General features: G+C 39.5%; 1 protein-coding gene across 6 annotated transcripts in view; it reads left to right on the top strand.

Moving 5' to 3' along the window:
• The first annotated feature begins 357 nt into the window (after nt 1–357).
• Nucleotides 358–20,414, top strand: part of Camta (Calmodulin-binding transcription activator) — a 322,129-nt gene continuing 302,072 nt past the window's right edge. For 3 of the 6 annotated variants that reach the window (XM_019045122.2, XM_019045126.2, XM_019045123.2), the window contains exon 1: nt 359–647. The gene's annotated coding sequence lies outside the window, so the exon portion shown is untranslated. Of the gene's footprint in view, nt 648–20,414 lie in introns of all 6 variants that reach the window. The other 3 variants (XM_019045124.2, XM_019045120.2, XM_019045121.2) reach the window with 2 other exon arrangements.

Genomic DNA, 20,414 nt, shown 5'->3' with positions numbered 1-20,414 from the left:
GATTTCCTTCCTCTGTGTAGAATATTTTGTGCGATTAGCAAGCAGGAACGTTGATTTATTCTCTCTCTGCGTATTTGCCATCGAGTTATTTTAGTTTTCTGCCCCTTTCTCGGCGCAAATTTTCCTTGCAAGCAATCAACCTAACACACCCCAATTTTGCAGGGGGACTTGTTGCCAAACTGCCAGTGTAAGAATCTCAAATGACCCTGTAAGAGGAGAAAAACGTGATACCTGTGGACCAAACGGCAACACTGGTCCTACTCACCCTCTTTTGTAAATAAACAGTATTTCTTCACGTTTGGCAACGTCTGTTCAATCAAGCTCTCTCTAGCGATCTCTTGACGAAGTTATCGTGATAGAAGAAGAAGAAATGTTGTAAATCTCTTACTCATTATCATTTACCTGTTTTTCTTGTGTTTCTGATACTGATAACTGGCGTGCCGTGTTTCGTGCAAGTATCGTGTTTATTCGCTTTGAATTCGTAATTTTATCATCAAATCCGAATGTTTTGAATGGCGATCGGTATCGCAAGATTCGTGCTATTTATTTGAAAGTTTAGTGTCCTGTGTTTCGTGAACTGGAAAGTTGGTTATAATTCATGGTTTGGGATGTTATGGATCTGGATCTGACGAGGCACCAAAGTTTTGGTATGTTTTCTTTCTACCACGTATCCAGTCATCAGTAAATAAGTTTCTCATCTTTTCATTTCTAACATCCTTGTTTGTGTGGAGGAAACAGTTTCCTTCTTGAAATCTTTAGCCTGACAGGTCTTGATCTTACAGGTGCATCAAAAGCTCAATTGGACATTGGAGATGTTAACACACGAATTCTCAAGTCAAGAAGATGAAAGTTCGTAACATCCATATGATTTTCACTATGACCCTTTTGTCAATACCTATAATACGCCCCCGAAGCTCTTTGGGCAAACTTCTTGACCTGACTATCTCCACCACCTATAAATCAGAGCATGATAACTCTTCTTACTTGTCCTGACCCATCTATTTTTGAGAGTAACTATGTTGTTTTATCATTGATAACAAGCCACTATTAGACATATATTCGTGACAGCAGAGCGGTGTGCTGCAAAATAACAGTAGCCCAAATGGTTTTGCGTGTCGCAAATTAGTCATTGAGCCTTGAACTAAGTAGTGTTGAATTTAGTTTATACCTCATATTTATATGATTTGTCAACTAAACTATTGCCCCATGGTTTGAGGATATTCTAATCAGGTAGTTTAAATACTTTTTTCTTACTCACGGTGATGCAAATTTGTTTCTGACAACACCATTATCCTCTCTGCTAACTACCTCTGACCAAAAAGCACAATGAAGCTAGTGTGCTGTTGATTACAGAAGCATTAGCAACAGCTGTTAAAATTTGATAGTTGGTGATTAATAGAGCTCATACCGAATAAGTTCATGCAATTCTAGCGTGAGACAGGAGATCTGCCATCTTCATTTTTGTCGGTACTTACTTTTATGCCAAAATGAAGATGACAGGTGACCTCCCAGGCTGAGTGTTCCACACGGCTACTTTTTTTTTCACATAGCGAAACAGACATGTGTGTACGATCAAATTATTCAGCCTGAAAAAATGTTGAGCAAATAGGAATTACTCTTGAAAAGTGTTTTGATCTCTACTTACGCAGGTTTAAGTAAGATGTTCCAAGTAAAGAGTATGGTTGAAGAGATGAGACTTAGTGGCACTCTTTTAATTTGTCTTTGTATTGCGAAAAGACTCTGTGTCATGTATTCTTTTTGTGCTGCTCTCCAACCATAGGGTATTTTTTCTGTTTGAAAAGTTGCCCAGATGTGTAATGACTGGCTCATTGTCACTTGAAAATAATTGACCAAGCACTTTCATTCGTCTCATCTAAGTATCATACATTATGGAAATCGCTGGAGAAGACTGTTTTGCCAGCAATTAAAATAAGGGACCTGTACTTCCTTCTCACTTAGGTACCCTGATCAAAACCTTCCCAGACCTATCTATGAAGAATTAGCTTGAATTTCTTTCAGTGTCATTGGCAATTTTGGCAGAATAATCATGACTTTTTACACCTCTAGCCATCTTTTTACATCAAACAAACAATTATTCTACCTATTTTTTGCTAGGAGCAGAGCGGAATTGCAGTCGAACCTTTCTGAATTTGCTGGCAATAGGGACAACTACCTACCTCTGTTAAAATACAAATTCAGCTAGCTGCTCCTCGTGCAAAATGAAAATAATAATATAATCCCACCATGAACTTTTCTTGTGTTTTTCCCAAGTTCGCGTACTGTCCTGTGATAGACATTCAGCTAAATTTTCCTGGGGGTTTGAAGACCACCAATTTGTAAAAACTGCATTATTGCACTTAGGTCGATGAAAGGCACTCTGCATTATACTCTCCGGGCAAACAAATTTTCTTAAAATTGAATCAAAATCTTCGCATATTGTCCATTACAGTATTTCACAATTGCCCAAACAGTTTATTTTTGTAGGAATATACCTCCAACTGAATAAATTGCCTAGAGGAAAATGGAGAATTTCTTCTTCCAATTGACTGAAATCAGTGTTTCCAAGGATCTTACTCTATGAAGTGAAATCATCTGAGTAAGGCATAAACCTGAGGCGCGGAGCACTCGGGGGGGAGGGGGGGGGGGTTTGGAATGCAGAGCGGTCAGGGGTCGTAGCCCTCTAGTTTCTTCGATTGGCCATCAAGAAAAGTCTTGTTTCTTGTAATATCAGCTCGCTTTTACACTTTTGCCTTTATGATGCAAAGATTATGATCTTTGATTGTACCTATCCCTCCGAGTGATCGAATGCGAAAATAAAAAAATGTAGGAATAAAAAATCAATGCATGAATACTTAAATAAACAAGCAATTTCAACAAAAAAAAAGTAGATAAAGGCGCTGGTATCGAGGTCTGAAGTATAGCTGCTGGGTACATCGATTTTGAAACTGAGCAAAAAAAGAATAGATATCTTAATTTTGTAAAGTTGGGTCTCTTGGAGGCGCCAAGATAGCATCTGAGGCCACTTCCGCCATCTTGGATTTTTGTATTTTGAAAATTCGACATAAACTTCGAACTTTTCGTCGTATTTTCAAAACAATCGCACCCTCTTATTATAATCCAATTGTGCCCAAATTTCGCCCTGCTCTGCTTTGGTATTTTGTCTTATAGATTTGCTATTGGCAACCGATGTTCAAAACGCACAGTGCGTGTTAAAGTTGCCCAAAAGTTAAAGTACAAACAATTGCGAGCTTTGGCCCCAAGGGGAGGGGGGGGGGGGGGTGCGTACCCTCCGAAAATTGACGGATGGACTCTACATTTTTCTCAGCTCTATTCTCGTCACGATTGTTCCGAAATTCCTACTGAGAACTAAAATCCAAGACTACGGCCACATCCATCATCTTAGATTTTCGAATTTCAAAAATTTAAGTTGATCAAGTTGCCCGTCAAAAAATTGTAACTGGTACCGAGTTTCACGAAAATCGATCGCGCAGAAGCCGCACACTGAAAGATCAGTCGGGCTCAACACAATGGTGAACGATACCAGTCCATTTGCACACGTTGGCGCGCCTTCAATTTCGATTGATACTGTGCAATACTTCTGTGGCGGAATAGTTGCACCCAGCGCCTTCAAGAGTATTGCTTCGACTTGGATAGCATTTTGCAATTCGGAACTATAGGCAGAACGGTAGGTTTTCAGGAGAGCAACTTTTGCAAAAACCATTGGCGTTTTTCATCAAAACGATCAATGTTGCGGTTTGATGGTTCATTTTATAGCTATGGAGTTTCTTTAACACCCTGTGTTGACAGATTCGTCAAAAACATCACACTGTTGCCAATAATTACAAAAAAAGGCTATAGTTCCTTATTGCAAAATGAAGAATCCGGGGAAGCTCATTTTGCAATTAGGAACTATAGATTGTTTTAGCACTGACTGCATAGGGGAGACGACCCTGGTGTCACCATTACAAACTGGAGGGTTAATCCCAACAGAGAAAACACCCCTTCCTTCCATCATACGAGGAAGGGGGGAGGTGCATTGTCCCTGCGGAAAGATATTCTACAAAAAACAGGGTGTGCCAAAAATATGGATACCTACCGACTTGCTAATATTTCGAGAATGGTGGCAAATATTAACATGCAATTTGGACGGGAGGGTTTATAGATTTGATTGACATGAATCGATCAAAAAATGAAAGCATGAATCGATCAACACCGAATCGATCGACAAATTATTGAAAAACCGGTGTCATGATTCCGACATGACCGACATGAATCGATCGAAAAGTTAGAACATGAACCGATTGACGTGATTTGATCGGCACTGATTCGATTGACGACCGTGAATCGATCAAAAACCAGCGAATCGATCCGCAAATCCGTGAATCGATTGACAACCCCGTGATTCGTTCGAAAAATCCGTGAATTGATCGATAAACCCTTGAATAGGTCAACAAACCCGTGAATCGTGAAATTTTGAAAATTCGAAAATCCAAGATTAAGGATGTGGCCTATAATGCTATCTCGGCTCCTGTTCGATGGATCTTGCTGATTTTTGGTATCCGGGGGTATTTTTCGACGGGAAACTCGAATTTCTGGTCAAATTTTGAAAATTCAAAAATCCAAGATGGCGGATGTGGCCTAAAATGCTATCTCGGCTCTTGTTCGATCGATCTTGCTGATTTTTGGTATCCGGGGGTATTTTTCGACGGGAAACTCGAATTTCTGGTCAAATTTTGAAAATTCAAAAATCCAAGATGGCGGATGTGGCCTAAAATGCTATCTCGGCTCTTGTTCGATCGATCTTGCTGATTTTTGGTATCCGGGGGTATTTTTCGACGGGAAACTCGAATTTCTGGTCAAATTTTGAAAATTCAAAAATCCAAGATGGCGGATGTGGCCTAAAATGCTATCTCGGCTCTTGTTCGATCGATCTTGCTGATTTTTGTTATCCGGGGGTATTTTTGGACAGGAAACTCGAATTTCTGGTCAAATTTTGAAAATTCAAAAATCCAAGATGGCGGATGTGGCCTAAAATGCTATCCCGGCTCGTGCTCCATCTATCGCGGTGAATCTTGGTACCAGGTAGTATTTTTGGATGGGAAACTCGAATTTCTGATCGAATTTTGAAAATTCGAAAATCCAAGATGGTGGATGTGACTGAAAATGACCTTACTTGAGTAAGTATCCCCTGGGGGATCTTTCATTCCTCGGACACATGTTTAAAGGGGAGCTCAAGAAGACGCAACCTCAAACTTGTTTTTCGTGGATTGAAATGCGAAAAATATCGGAGAAATTATTTGTGGCTTATGCGTAGTAAATACTTCAAAAAACGCAAAAATCAAAAATCACTGAACAAGCTCAATGTCAAAATTTGAAAAATTTCAATTTTTCGAAACTCGGCTAGGAATTTGAGTTTCCCGGCCAAAAATACCCCCTATACAACCAAGATTCACCACGATAGGTCGAGCAGCCCGAGATAGCATTTTAGGCCACATCCGCCATCTCGGATTTTCGAATTTTCAAAATTTGACCAGAAATTCAAGTTTCCCGTCCAAAATCCCTAATAACACAGTTACACAATGGAATGTTTTTAAAATGTTTCAAATTATGTCAATCTCGGATCAGTCATTGACATATGTTTCCAACAAATTTTCAAAACGAATACATGAAATGGGCAAGTTGGCTGTGTCTTTGAAACGTATTGAAAACAAATCGAAAATGTTTCTAATTGCGGTCATTCAAACTTTTTTAAAAATAAGTTGGAAACGTTTCAAACTTATTTCAAAAAGGCATCAATAACCCACCCAAAAAATGTGTAAGAATTGTGTCAGCTATGTGTTGTCAATATATTGCAGTCCGTTCAATAAACTATATCAGAAAGGTTTCAAAAACATTTCAAAACCATTGCCACAGCTAAGCCTATGATTGAAACATATTTATGGAACATTTCTGCCACAATTTATATGAAAATCAATGAACCTTTATTGACATCTATCGGAAAAAATTTGTAATTGTGTCAATTTTTTTTTTAACGACCCAGGCACAGATTCATATTAGATTTGTGTACGATATGTTGGGAAAGGAGATCAACTAAATATTTTGGAAACATTTCTAAAACATATTTAAAACGTTGCTGCAGAAATTCTTGGAAGTTCGAAGTTTCTGAGAAATAAACCTGACATATTTCTGACACAATTTAGCAACGTTTCCAAGATCCTTCAAAAACATGTTTCAGAAACAACTGGCAGATATTTCGTATTTTTAATCTGATAGGGTACAGCTATATGTTGATCTATGTATGAAACGTGACGGAATGGTATTTGAAACGCCCTCAGATTTTCGTGTACGGATTTCCCTCATTGCTCTCCAGTTGAAATACTCGTATCACTCTCATTTAATTGATCCGCGGCGATCGTACGTCATAACCATTTATAAAATTAATTTAAACGCATAAGGGTAAGGAAATTTATTTCAGAAATGTGTCAGGAATATATCAGTTAAACAAAACAGTGCCTTGATTGTCATTAAAACCTGGTGAACACAAGTTGAAAACATTTCTCAGACCTTTCTAAAAATTTTCCTAGATCAAACTGAACCCACCAGAGAGCGTTGACGTTTCATTTTCCAATTTTACCAAATTTTGGTTTATTTTTTTGTCTCAAGGTTTACTTTTTGGCTATTTAATTATACAGAGTTAAAAATAGTTTTAAATTCTTGGTATGCATAGCATTTATCTCCATAAGAGCTTATAAGTTATGGATTATCTAAAATATTGAAACCGTACATCATGCTTTGCGTATACCTACTTTTCTAAAGTGAGGACGTCCTAATCCCTCTGATAGTTTAATACTGATGGAGTGAACCCATAGTTCCATACTCTCCTTAGGCATAGTCTGTAATCAGGCCACCAGGCACTTGATTTGATAGCTATAATGCCTCCACGACATTTGCTAAAACAGATGTCTGAAAATTTTTTTACGGTTAAGAAGTAGTGACATGCGGATGTATTGAACAGAGAGTGGGCTCGTGTTTAATACTACATGGACTGTAGTGATTATACCGAAAATGTGTCATAAACATTTAGAAAATCAGAGGAAAATCTGAGTTAAAGGCTCATTGTTTTACAAATGTGTCAGAAATGTGTCAAAAATGCACTGCCAACGGAGACCTTTGCCCATTGTGTCATTGAAATATGTAAAAAATGAATTCGAAACATTTCGGTGACACAATCTGCAAATGTTTCACAGACACATAAAATGTGGTGACATGGGAATGTGTTGAACAAAGAGTGGCTTCGTGTTTGACACTTCATTCGGGTTTTTAAAGTATCACGTGAAACATTTCAGAAATGAGGCTTGGTGTCATTGACACGTTTTAAAAACATCTCTAAGACTAGGTGTGCTATTACGGTACCTCCTGGTACCAAAAATCAGCAAGATCGATCAAACAAGAGCCGAGATAGCATTTTAGGCCACATCCGCCATCTTGGATTTTTGAATTTTCAAAATTTGACCAGAAATTCGAGTTTCCCGTCGAAAAATACCCCCGGATACCAAAAATCAGCAAGATCGATCGAACAAGAGCCGAGATAGCATTTTAGGCCACATCCGCCATCTTGGATTTTTGAATTTTCAAAATTTGACCAGAAATTCGAGTTTCCCGTCGAAAAATACCCCCGGATACCAAAAATCAGCAAGATCCATCGAACAGGAGCCGAGATAGCATTTTAGGCCACATCCGCCATCTTGGATTTTTGAATTTTCAAAATTTGACCAGAAATTCGAGTTTCCCGTCGAAAAATACCCCCGGATACCAAAAATCAGCAAGATCGGTCGAACAGGAGCCGAGAATGCCGGGAAAGCATTATGCCGTCCTGTCTATAGTTCCGAATTGCAAAATGGGAAATCCGAGTTTCGCATTACGCAATAGGGAACCATAGTATAGGTCCCAATTGCAAAATGAACTTCGCGTGATCCTGCGACGGCAAATTTTTGCGGGGTCGCTGAAGCGGGATAAAAATTGTTTTTGAGGATTTTCTTTTTCTCAATAGTAAGTAAATACCCTCCTGATACGGAATTCATCATAAAAAAAAAATCGAAAATTTGACCCTAGTTCCTTATTGCATAAAGCTGTCCACTTGATGGCAGGAGATTACGATTTCCGCTGAAATCATACTCTAGCGATTCCGCAGGGACGCATTTAACACCATTGACGGTGAGGTAAATAACATCCATACCTCAATTTGCGACGTTGCAAAGTTTTCCCTGCCAATTGATGTCGGTAAATCAATATGAATACTCTAAAATCTGCCGATAATTTTCCGAGGTCTGATGGAAAATATTATTTTAATGTTTCATTCATATCTATTTGAATGTTCCTGTTAAAAAAAGAATGAGACGTATGTGTGTGGTACAGATGATTTTGAACAATATCAACAATTATTAGACCAATTATTTTAATTCAACAAACATGAACGATTGAGTGAGCAAAAAAATTATCGCATAATTCGCTTCCACTCCTTCTTCTTCTCTCAGTGGATCCTTAAAAGTCAATTCAGCAATTTGAAGGAACGGGTTTTTTGTGATAGATTTTTGATTGTTATGAATGCAAAATGGCAATGAAAAGTGAAATTGCCAGGAATTTTCTCATTCTCAGCTTTTTCAACTTAAATCCTAAATGTTTTGTTAAGAACCATACTTGATGAGTAGCCGCCGAGTTGATCCCCGAGAGTCCGAGTTGGTCCCCTTTCGAAATCAGGAATTCTACTCTACACACAGTGGATCGAGTCGATGCGAGAGGTCGGACAAAGTGTAGAAACTTTAAGAGCTTATAACTCCGTTTATACAAAATTTTGAGCTTCTGAGAGTGATTTCATTAGTTTCCTCGTGAAATTTTCCTTTAGAAACACCCCTATATATTTAAAATATGACGAAATAAACATCAAAATTTGCAGTTTTAGTTAACAATTTTATGTCCGACCGATGTGATTGACTCGATCCACTGTGCTTCGATCCGAGTTGGTCCCAGGCAAAATTCCCATCCCATTTTACACTGGCTGAGGACTGTCAACCAAAACGGCGAGCATGCTGTAAAAATATGCAGGCATGCAGACAGTTTGTTTAATATGATAGTTTGTCAATTGTCCGTCGAAATCGATGCATTTTTAAAAATTGTAAGGATAAAATGTAAAAATGGTCGATAAAAATGTAAAATTATGTAAAATGGAACGAATCAAACGTGTGGAAAATGTGGCAATCGAATTGTGGGGAGGAACTTGAAGGATATGGCCTTAACATATTTTAAACGGTCTATTTGGTGAGACGTGTACTGAGCACAAATTCGAGAAATGAGTTGATTCTGTCTTTATAGCGCCTGGCTCTTAGGATTGCACTGCCGTGATAGCGAAAAGGGCAGTAAGTGCAAAAATGAAGTTTTGAGAAAACGGGCTCCGAAGCTTCTGGCCAGAAAATTCTATTGAAAGAAGCATCCATTTTTTCTCAAATTGCCACTAATCGTCCGAAAGACTCCTAGGAATCGTTTGGGTGATTAAAAATTAACGGAGCCTATTTCAATCACATAAAAAGGGTATTTTTCATTTTCATGCCAGGTTATTGTCAGGCATGACTGCCGTAAGTGCTATCCTCTGCATGCTTTCGTGGTTGCGTTTTAGACACACAGCAAACAAATTTTCAGGTTATAAATTCGCAGAAGAGGGCGGCACTTAACTTGAAAGCACTGTTTTCATCGGCTCTCAGGAGGAATATTGTCACTTACTGCTGTCTTGCCTAAAACCACGTCATTTTTTTCGCACTTACGGCTTTCGTAATTGGCTTCATCATTCAAGTAGATAAAATCACTGAAATAAGTAAAACAGCAAAATTCGTCTTACTTTCATAAAAACGAGACATATGTGGAAGCCGCAAGTGCACAAAAAATGACGTAGTTTCAGACAAAACAGCAGAAAGTAGCATTATTCCTCCAGAGAGCCAATGAAATCAGTGCGTTCAAATGAAGGTCCGCTCTCTTGTGTCCAAAACGCAGCCACGAAAGCAGGCAGAAGATAGCACTTACCCTGGTAAAAATTGGCAGTAGAATCTGTGTTCCAAAATACCATTGACCTACAGCCGGCCGTGAAATTTCCAATAGCTTCTATAGCCGGCAACACAATTTCTCATAGCTTTTTATAGCCGATGGCGACAAAGCAATGGCTTGGCGATGAAGTGTGTGCTAAACGTTACTAATTACGGATGCTAGGACTTAGTGAGTTTTTGGACTACCGCTCTCTTTTTGGGCCGTAGTATCTTGATTTACTTAGCAGGAACCCGTTTTCATTCAACTATTTCATTCTTATTTCAAAATAAAATCTTCTTGACGGCACACTCAAGAATGTCTTTGCCTGAATCAGAAACACTTTCAAGTCATTTTTTTTAATGAAATTCAAAAATTATGATAAACGTTATTAAATACGGATGCTAGGGCTTAGTGAGTTTTTTGGAGTACCGCTCTCTTTTTGTGCCGTAGTATCTTGATTTATTTTGCTAGGAAAGCTCCGTACTTTTGATGGATGCCTGCCTTTCCTAATATGTTGGAGCGCCTTCAATTTCGTATGATACCGTGCAATACCTATGGTGTGAAATAGTTGCTTCAAGCGCCGTGGTGCGCTGCGGCGCGGCGCGGCGGGCGAGCAGCCAGCGCGCAACGCCCAGCGGCGCCTACAAACCTAACAGAGATACTTCACGCATTGCGCAATGCGTGAAGTATTCCTGTTAGGTTTGTAGGCGCCAGTGCGCCGCCGCTCGATTTTGTGTTAGGCTCTAATATTTAATCGCGCGGAGTCAGCGTTTTTCAACTCATGACTTTGAAATGTTTGCACACTCTGTATGGATTATTCTCATTTTAATTGATGAAAAAAAATATGTAGTCAAGGAAAATATAACGTGCGTTTTGTAAATATTAAGGTGATTCCGTACAAACTTACGGATTTACAAAACACACGAATTCCTACACAATTTCGTATAGCCTTTTATAGCCGATGGTGAAAAAGCAACAGCCAGGCGATAAAGTGTAAAGCCTATGGCGATAGGAACTATAGCCCGGCTGTAATTTTTTATCACTTCGTGTAGCCCAGCTGTATAATTTTTTATCGCTTCGTGTAGCCCGGCTGTATGATTTTTTCCACTTTCTACAGCCAGCTATATGATTTTCTATCGCCTTCTTCAGTCGGCTATAAGAACTCCTCTCGTATTTTAAAATGCAGCTCCTGTCGCCATTTTTTACCAGAGTACGGCTGTCTTGCCTCACACTAGCCCAACATGAAAATAAAGTATACTCTTTTTATGTACTTAGTTGAAATAAAATCGGTAAATTTTCAATCATCCGAACGATTTCAAAAAGACTAGTCTTTCGGATGGCTAGGGGCACTTTGACAAAGAACGGAAGCTTCTTTCATTAAAATTTTCTGGTCAGAAGCTTCTGAGCCCGTTTTCTCCAAACTTCATTTTTGCACTTACTGCTCTCTTCGCTGTTACGGCAGTCCTGTACTGCCGTGCTAAGGAAGAACGCCGCAAGAACCTGCGTGCGTTGCCAAATTTTTTATGGTAAAATACGAATTTTCGGGGAAACTTGTGAAAATTTTGCGTCCAATTTTTCAAAGAATTTTCTTCGTAATGTGATCTACGTATCGAAGAATTTCAGGGAGAAATATTTATTATTTGCCTCTTAAATTAATGTTTTAAGAGGAGAAATTTGGCAACTCTCGGATGTTCATACGGCGTTCTTCCTCACACTGGAAAAAAAAAACACATTGGATCCAGAGTCCAGATTCTTAAACACATCGACAAGAGAAAATACTCTTGATTCAATCCGATTTAAGCTTAAATCAAGAACCAAGCCTCTTAATTTGAGCGGATTTAGTTTTGATTTAAGCTTAAATCTGATTGAATCAAGAGTATTTTTCCTTGTCGATGTTTTCAAGAGTCTGGACTCAAGATCCAATGTGGTTTTTTTTTTCCAGTGCAAAATACGAATTTTCGGGGAAACTTGCGAAAATTTTGCGTCCGATTAGTCAAGGAATTTTCTTCGCAATGTGATCTAAGTATCAGAGAAAATCAGGGAGAAATATTCATTATTTGCCTCTAAAATTAATTTTTTATGAGGAGAAATTTGGCAACTCTCGGATGTTCATACGGCTTTTTTTCTTAACACGGCAGCGTACACAGCGGCACCGTCGCTCATCCCCAGGATCAGGGATTCGCGGCCGATTTAGAGGCGTCTGGCGCCCCGGCGGAGCGGGGACTTTTCCTCGAGCCTCCTGAATCTTTCGCAGATCATTAACCTCAAATATTATCAGATTGAACTAATTCGGAAAGTATTATATCCCGACTCGTCTAACGCGCGCCGCCTTTAAAAGGATCAGCGCGAGCCCAACTTTCGCGGGGCTACAAGCTCGTCTATTCACCGGCTGAGTCGTGTGAATGGAGCAGGAGCGAGGCGTGAACGATCGATAATCGATTTCGCCGTTTGAAGCTGTGGTAAAGAATCGATTATTAAGATGATACTGTTTATCGATACTTTTCCATAGGTTTAAATGACGGATCAATCGATGTATCGCAAAGCGCGCCACGGGGCTGGGGTGGTGGTAGGTTTAGTCGCGATCTCGTATCTCACGCGAAGCGAAAAACAAAGAGGTGGCACCGGGAACATCACGACGGCGAAGCAACTCGGGATCAAGCCGTCACCCTCCTCACGTAAGGGTGTAACTACCCTCTGCAATGAGCCCTGTCATCCTTGCAGTTTAATCCGTTTCCGGGCTCATGTCAATTTGTAGTTACGCTCTTTTGTCAGCCGGGCGATGAAGCCACCGGTGTCGGCGGAGTAAGCGAATTTCCGCGAGAATATGCTCGCTCCTTTTAATACAGGGTGTTTTAGGGCCAGGGCCGTGTTCATAGTCGCTCTTTGAACAGGTTTTTCTTTAAGGAGACCCCGAAGGTCGTATTTATAGTCGTTCCTTTAACAGTTCTTTTCCTGAGGAAGCCCCGTTGGCAGCGTTGCCGGAGGTCTGGAAAATCAGGGAATTTGTGGGAACAGCTAGAGTCCCTTTATACTGAGAGTTAAGACAATGTGAATCCATTTCTGATCGGTTCCCGTATTTTAGGCCTCTACAGTGTCACAAACGGGATTACATTTTCACCAGTTGCAAATATTATAATCTGGAATGGACCAGGGAATTACGGGTTCGGCAAGGAACAAACGGAATGAGAGGAAGAACGGAGAAAAGAATCTGAGAATGGGCCGATCAAAGATTACGAAAAACGTTCAATTTGTGTAATCTTTATTCCCGTTGGTGACTCCATGAGGGGCGTTGTCTTAACTCTCAGTATAATTAAAGGAACTGTAGGAAAAGCCAGAGAATTTCTGGCACATTCACTAGTTACTAAAATATATCAGTGATCTCCCAACTGTTCACCCTTTATGGTCTTTTTAAGGCTTGTCGTCTTTTAACTAGTCAGTCAGGCACTGAATGCATTTTCAATAATTGGATCTTTTAACAAATAAATTATATCAAAGTTTAGCAAAAGCCAGCCTTTTTTTAAAAAGAAACAAAAATAATTGGTGGAAAATTTGTTTGAAGGTTAGGGCAAGTTTGGAAGTTGGAAAGTTTTGGAGTCACAAAAAGTGAAAGAAGTATCTAAACTCCGACCGTTTATTTCTTGTGCCCCGGCACACAGTGGGTCGAGTCAACATGAGAGGTCGGACAAAATTTGGAAACTTTAAGAGCTTATAACTCCAATTACACAAAATTTCGAGGTTCTGAAAGTGGTTTCCAATTGGTTTTCTCGTGAAGTTTTCTTCTCGGGGCACCCCCTAAAATTTAAAATGTGACGAAATAAACATCAAATTTTGCAGCTTTAGGCCTGATAAAGGGCAATTTGACAAAAAACGGAGGCTTCTTTCAATCAAATTTTCCGGTCAGTAGCGTCTGAGCCTGTATTTTCAAAATTTATTTTTTATACTTACTGCTCTCTTCGCTATCACGGCAGCGTAGGTATGGTCACTCGAGGTGACTAGGCGGCGGGATGTGGACCAATGGACCACCTCCTGCCGCACGAGATGGACCACCACCAGGGTTGGAGTTGATTTCAAAGAGAACCAGTGACACCACCGTGTCCCTCGCGAAATTTTACCGGCGTTAAATTACTTAAATGGCAAATTCCTGGCTCATGCAAAAGCTCTATTTCTGTTGAGTCAACAGAAAATTTCTTTGTTTCAAACGGCGTTTCTGTTTTTTTAAAAAAAGACGTCCTGCCACTTTGAAGAGATTTCTGGATGACTCAAAAAGAATGGACCACTAGACAAGGTACGAATTTAAGCATTCTAATACACATTTACCCAGAATTTCACGTGAAACACGATTCGTGCAACGAAAATTACTGAACCCAACTCTTAATGAAAATATTAACGTTTTTAGTTCACATTGGTTATCGAGGAATTCGAACTGTCCGCTCACAAGGAACTCGAAGCTCTACGTAAGTCAAATCGTTCACTGCAATAGTTTCAGCAAAGCTTCTTAATCGATCAATGTTTATTTCCCACCATGTGTTGCTCAAGCCATAAGCAATTTGCTGTAGCTGAGCCAAAGCATCAAGATTGAGGTTGTCAGATTTTCATATCGCCGATAGTGTCCTATGGTAACGTTTAGCGCGTGATGTGAATCACGAAGAGCATTGAGTTTTCATGAGCGGGTGGTTTGAATTCACGCATCAAGAATCATCAAATTTCTTCGTTAAGAGTTGATTTCGGTAATTTTCGTTGTGTGCATGACATGTATCAGAATGCTGAAATTCGTACCTTGTCTAGTGGTCCATTCTCGTCCGGAGATTTTTAACTGGAATATTTGTTTCATTGTATTTGCTATTAATGACCCGTCGTATCGCTTCCTTTAAGAAGAAATCACCTTCGGAAAAGCTTCATTTCCCCATGTTTTTACATCAGTAGATCAGCGCGGACTCCCCTCCGCTTTCCCGCCGTTAAAAGAGCAAACAGCGAAGCATAAAAAATGTAAGGTTTCCATGGTTGTCAGCTCAGAATGGAATTAAAATCTGAAGTTAAACCGGCTTTAGCCTAGATTGGGCGCACGGATAAATCCCTCTCAGCGGAGCAAGTAGTGGCGGGTCAAATGGATCGAATTTTTAAGTCCAAAGGAGTCACCTCAGTCCAGCTGTTGCCAAATTTGTAATAAAAGTATTTGAAACGCATGGGAACAATATGGTACAATGTTACTTTACAGCGAAACCTAGATAAATTGGTAGCAAACAGCGACCAAAAAATGAACTGTTTAAGCCGCATCCAAAGGATCCGACCGAAAGCGGCAATAATTCAATTTCTGGAGGGTCTTTTTTAATTCAAACTTACCGCTTTGCAGAAAATTAAAATTCAGTCGAGTCTAGTGGATCAGTTGTGCCGGTAACAAAATCGTGTTTTGATGATTGATTTTTTTAAATTAGCTTAACAGCTACTTCCTACGTCCAATATTAACCGAGATATCGCGCCTTGAAAAATTCTGTTAATGACCGTCATCCACCGCGATAGGGACAGCCCTTGGTTTCTTTGACCTTGCTTTCGTCCGAGTTTCACGTTGAGTAACCAGTGCAAATGTGTGTCTCACTGATTGACGATAGCGAGGTGGAAGAAATCAAGGGTGTCACTGCGGTGTATGACGTCATAAATCGAATTTTTCAAATCGCGATATCTCAGTGTCTCAGTGTAAATCGCTGTTTGGACCGATATTACTTTTTCCGCTAATCACAAGAGTCAAGCTGCAAAACACGATTCTGTGGTTGTGCGCCGAGAGAGGCAGACAGATTTTGTAAAATCTAATTGTAGTTATTTGCCCGCAACGATGCGTTTCTTTTCCATGACTAATTTAACTTTTTCCGGTTTTCGTCTTTCTGCAGCTGGAAGATTTAATTGACCTTTACTGCCAATAATGAACGGTAATATTTTATTCACGAGTTGATTCTAAAAATAGCCCTAATAAAAGGTTATCTTGCCCCTATCCTAAGGATCCGGGAATTTTATAGTCTTCTGTCTTATGGAACCTCATGATGATGAAAAACTTTGACGTAAGAGAATTCATTTCAATCATATCTCAATTAGTTCCCCAGGTTTCCCAAAGGGGCGCCTTCTTAAGCGGATTTTTTCAATGTGCACCATCTAATGAGTTCTGCAAAAGCTTCTAATGAAGAAACAAGGCGTGGGTTCCTCAATCTTACATTTCTGTTCGTTCGTTTTGCCTCAATGTCTCAAGCCAGGAATGGGCCACTGACAAGGCATGAATAATGGACCACTAGACAAGGTACGAATTTAAGCGATCTGATACATGTTTCTTAACCAGAATTTCACGTAGAAAACGATTCACACAACGAAAATTACGGAAACCAACTCCTAACGAAGATATTAACGTTTTTATTTCACATTGGTTACGAGGAATTTGAACTGCCCGCTCACAAGAAACTCAAAACTCTACGTGAGTCAAATCGCCCACTACAACGGTTTCAGCAAGCTTCTCAATCGAGCAATGTTCATTTCCCATCATGTGTTGTTCAAACTATAAGCAATTTGCTACAACTGAGCCAAAGCGTCAAGATTGAGGTTGCCAGATTTTTATATCGCAGAGACTGTCATGATAACGTTTAGCGCGCGATGTGAATCACGTAGAGCATTGAGTTTTCATGAGCGGGTGGTCTGAATTCACGCATTAAGAATCATTAAATATCTTCGTCAGGAGTTAATTTCGGTAATTTTCGTTGTGTGCATCGTGTTTTACGTAAAATTTTGGTTAAGAAACATGTATCAGAATGCTGAAATTCGTACCTTGTCTAGTGGTCCATTAGAGCATTAAACGCGACTTGTTTAATTTTTTTCAAAATTTCACTAGGGAAACTAAGTAACCGCACAGCCGGAAGTCTGGAAATCAACTTCTAAACCCGATATTATAGTGTTTAAAATTAATATCGATCACATGGCAAAAATAAAATTGACGTCACTTGTTTAATTTAACTTCCATTTGAGCTGTGTTGAAAACATTTGTTGATATCACGTTCAAAAGTTGATCTCTAAATTTACCATTGTGTGAATCATTTTTTACGTGATTTATGTTTACAATTGTTACGATCTGCCGTTGGTAGAGTACGCATTTGACTTAATTTTTGCACACATTTTCTTCTTTTTGCGGGAGACCGCTCATTTATGAACATTCTCGGTCATTTTGGTCTGCACTGGAAAAAAAACCACATTGGATCTAGAGTCCAGACTCTTAAACACATCGACAAGAAAAAATACTCTCGATTCAATCGGATATTTTGCTTAAATCAAGAACCAAGCCTCCCAATTTGAGCGGATTTCCTTTTGATTCAAGCAAAAATCCGATTGAATCAAGAGTATTTTTTCTTGTCAATGTTTTCAAGAGTCTGGACTCTAGATCCAATGTGTTTTTTTCCAGTGTGATATTGGAATCTAAAGATTGGCAGTGACAATTTTCGTTTTCCAAGGTTCGGTGTTCTTTTGGGCCCTAAGAGCTCCATATTTCGACACGTTCGTACGCTCCGTAAATAGGCACTCTACCCGCAATCATGTCTCACAATGTAAACAGAAGCCTGTGTCACACTATCAAAATACTCCATCAAAATGTCAAGGTCAAGTCCTGTGATTGGTCCAATAAGTCACCGAATAAGCCAATCACAACTCCTGACCTTGATATTTTGATGGCTGGTTATGATAGTGTGACACAGGCTATTGTGTTTCAGTAGTAATGATCAAAGTGGGATCTAAGTCCCATTCCCGAGAATTTCCAACTAAATTCTACTTACCCAGGAAAAGCGCGCACACACACATGCACTGAAAAAAAATTCTCGGCGTTTTTACCAAGGTCCGTTGGTAACTTTACCATCTCACTTTTTTTACCAATTATTGGTAATTTTACCAAGACAGACTGGTAAGCTTACCTAAAAACCGGTATTTTTACTGTTTTTTCAGGTAAGAATACCACTTTTATTGGTAATCAATTCCCGGTAACTTTGCCATTTTATCTCGGTAATTCTACCACAGTCGATAAAAAATATTGACGTTTTTACCAAGGCCCAGTAAAATTACCGAGAAAGTTCAATAATTTTACCGAGATTTCTCGGTAAAATTACCAATTTCATAAATGGTGATTTTACCAAGAAAAAACTGGGATCAATAGAACCCTGAATTCTTGGTAATTTTACCCTTTTCTTAGTAAATACACAGAGATTTTTTTTTCAGTGTGTATGCGGTAATAACCCGCACTTTTTGAGGAGCCAGAGCCACGCATGTTCCCGGAAACTATTTCTTTTCCGGCATTCTACTCTCCCGGGCAACTACGATCTCTGTGAGGGAGATCTAAAGAAAAATAAGTAAGGAAGTTTTAATGTGTGTCGTCACTCTCTCTTCAAAAATAACATATAGAAAGAATTTGGCAATAGCTGTCGTGGCATTGACTGTTTCAACTGAATTCGATTCAAATAAGAGGGACTGATTTATTCGGCTCGTACTGCCTTCAATCACGAAAAGAGTCTTTGCGAGTATGAATGGAAGGCGCTCTTTTGATCCGTCCCACGCAACGCTCAAGGTTCCTCTGAACAGTCGCGAGCTGGGTTAGAGGTGCTCCGTGTTTTAATGGCATCACGGAGTCTACAGAAACGGAAATGATTCTGAGACCCTGCCATTTAAGCCTACCGCAGTGTAAAAGTTATTTTCGGGGCTCAACAGTGAGTGTTTATCGCCGAATGATGATTGATGAGCGACTTGTTGAGAAATCTGTTCAGGACACAGGATATTAAGGGAGTATCGACGGTGATATTAGCGCACCCTCTATCTCGATTTTAGACAACGTCGCAAATCTCCGGTTACATCCTACACACACACACACACCCTCACACTGGAAAAAAAACACATTGGATCTAGAGTCCAGACTTTTGAAAACATTGACAAGAAAACGGACTCTTGATTCAATCAGATTTAAGCTTAAATCAAGAACCATGCCTCTTAATTGGAGCGGGTTTCCTTTTGATTTAAGCTTAAATCTGATTGAATCAAGAGTCCGTTTTCTTGTCAATGTTTTCAAAAGTCTGGACTCCAGATCCAATGTGTTTTTTTTTTCCAGTGCATTTCTACCGAAAACCAGCGGGCCGATCACTGAAAGTTTAAAGCAGCCCGATGAAAAATCGAAGTGCGATGTATCGAACGGTTAAGATGAGGCTATGTCAGCTACCCTTGTCTTGTCGTGCCGATTTGGTTTTAATAATCGGGTTGATCATCTTTTTTGCATAAAAATTCAGTTTGATTTTTCTTCATTCCTTCAATATCGTTCTCTACACATTTTGAGCAGTATACTCTCGAAGAAGTACATTTTTAGCACAAATTGTTAAACACCGTATATTTGAGATCCGTGGTTTGGCGCAGTGTCATCATATTCGACAATTGCGGGGCTTGGTGCACAAAGGCGCATAAGCGCGGTGTTTGAAAAAAATTGAGGTATTAAAGATTTCAAGCGAGACTAGTCTTAATGCATATTCTGTGAAAAATTTTCTCCCAAATTCCAATTTTTATACTTCAAAAATTCGGTGTACAAACCCAGATGTTGCGGTACTACCACAATCAATTGAAAATGCCCATATCGTCCAACAAATTGGAGTAGTACCACATTTATAGCCACACAATAACCTCTAAAACTCTTTTTCCGTGTATTATATTTTATATGAGATATGGATACACTGGAAAAAAACACTTATTAGATCTAGAGTCCAGACTCTTAAAAACATCGTCAAGAAAAAATACTCTTGATTCAATCAGATTTAAGCTTAAATCAAAAGGAAATCCGCTCAAATTAAGAGGCTTGGTTCTTGATTTAAGCTTGAATCTGATTGAATCAGAGTATTTTTTATTGTCAATGTTTTCAAGAGTCTGGACTCTAGATCTAATGTGTTTTTTTTTTTTTTTTTCCAGTGTCCAGTCAGTGATATTTCGATTCACAGGGTGGTTCATACCATCCGCACTAGCATTTTTTATCGTTTATTTTAGGTTGGACGTGGTCCCGAGGGCTAATAGATACCAGTGGCGTGGCGTGAATTGCGATATATCGATTGTTATGCCATTTAAACCTATGGAAAAGGATCGATAAATAGGGTGTTCGCAGCGAACACCTTAATAATCGATTCTTTACCATAGGTTTAAATGGCATAACAATCGATATATCGCAATTCACGCCACGCCACTGATAGATAATAGACCCGTAGGAATCCGAATTTCATTGTTCAAAGCCCCCCGTCCCCCGGGCTCTCTTTGAGGTGTAGGGGGTATTAGTGGGGGTCCTAATTTTGAAGGGCTACGCCCCC

The sequence above is a fragment of the Bemisia tabaci genome, chromosome 2 (genome assembly GCF_918797505.1).
Source record: "Bemisia tabaci chromosome 2, PGI_BMITA_v3".
Classification (NCBI taxonomy): Eukaryota; Metazoa; Arthropoda; class Insecta; order Hemiptera; family Aleyrodidae; genus Bemisia; species Bemisia tabaci.
This window is presented reverse-complemented; position numbering and strand designations above follow the sequence as displayed.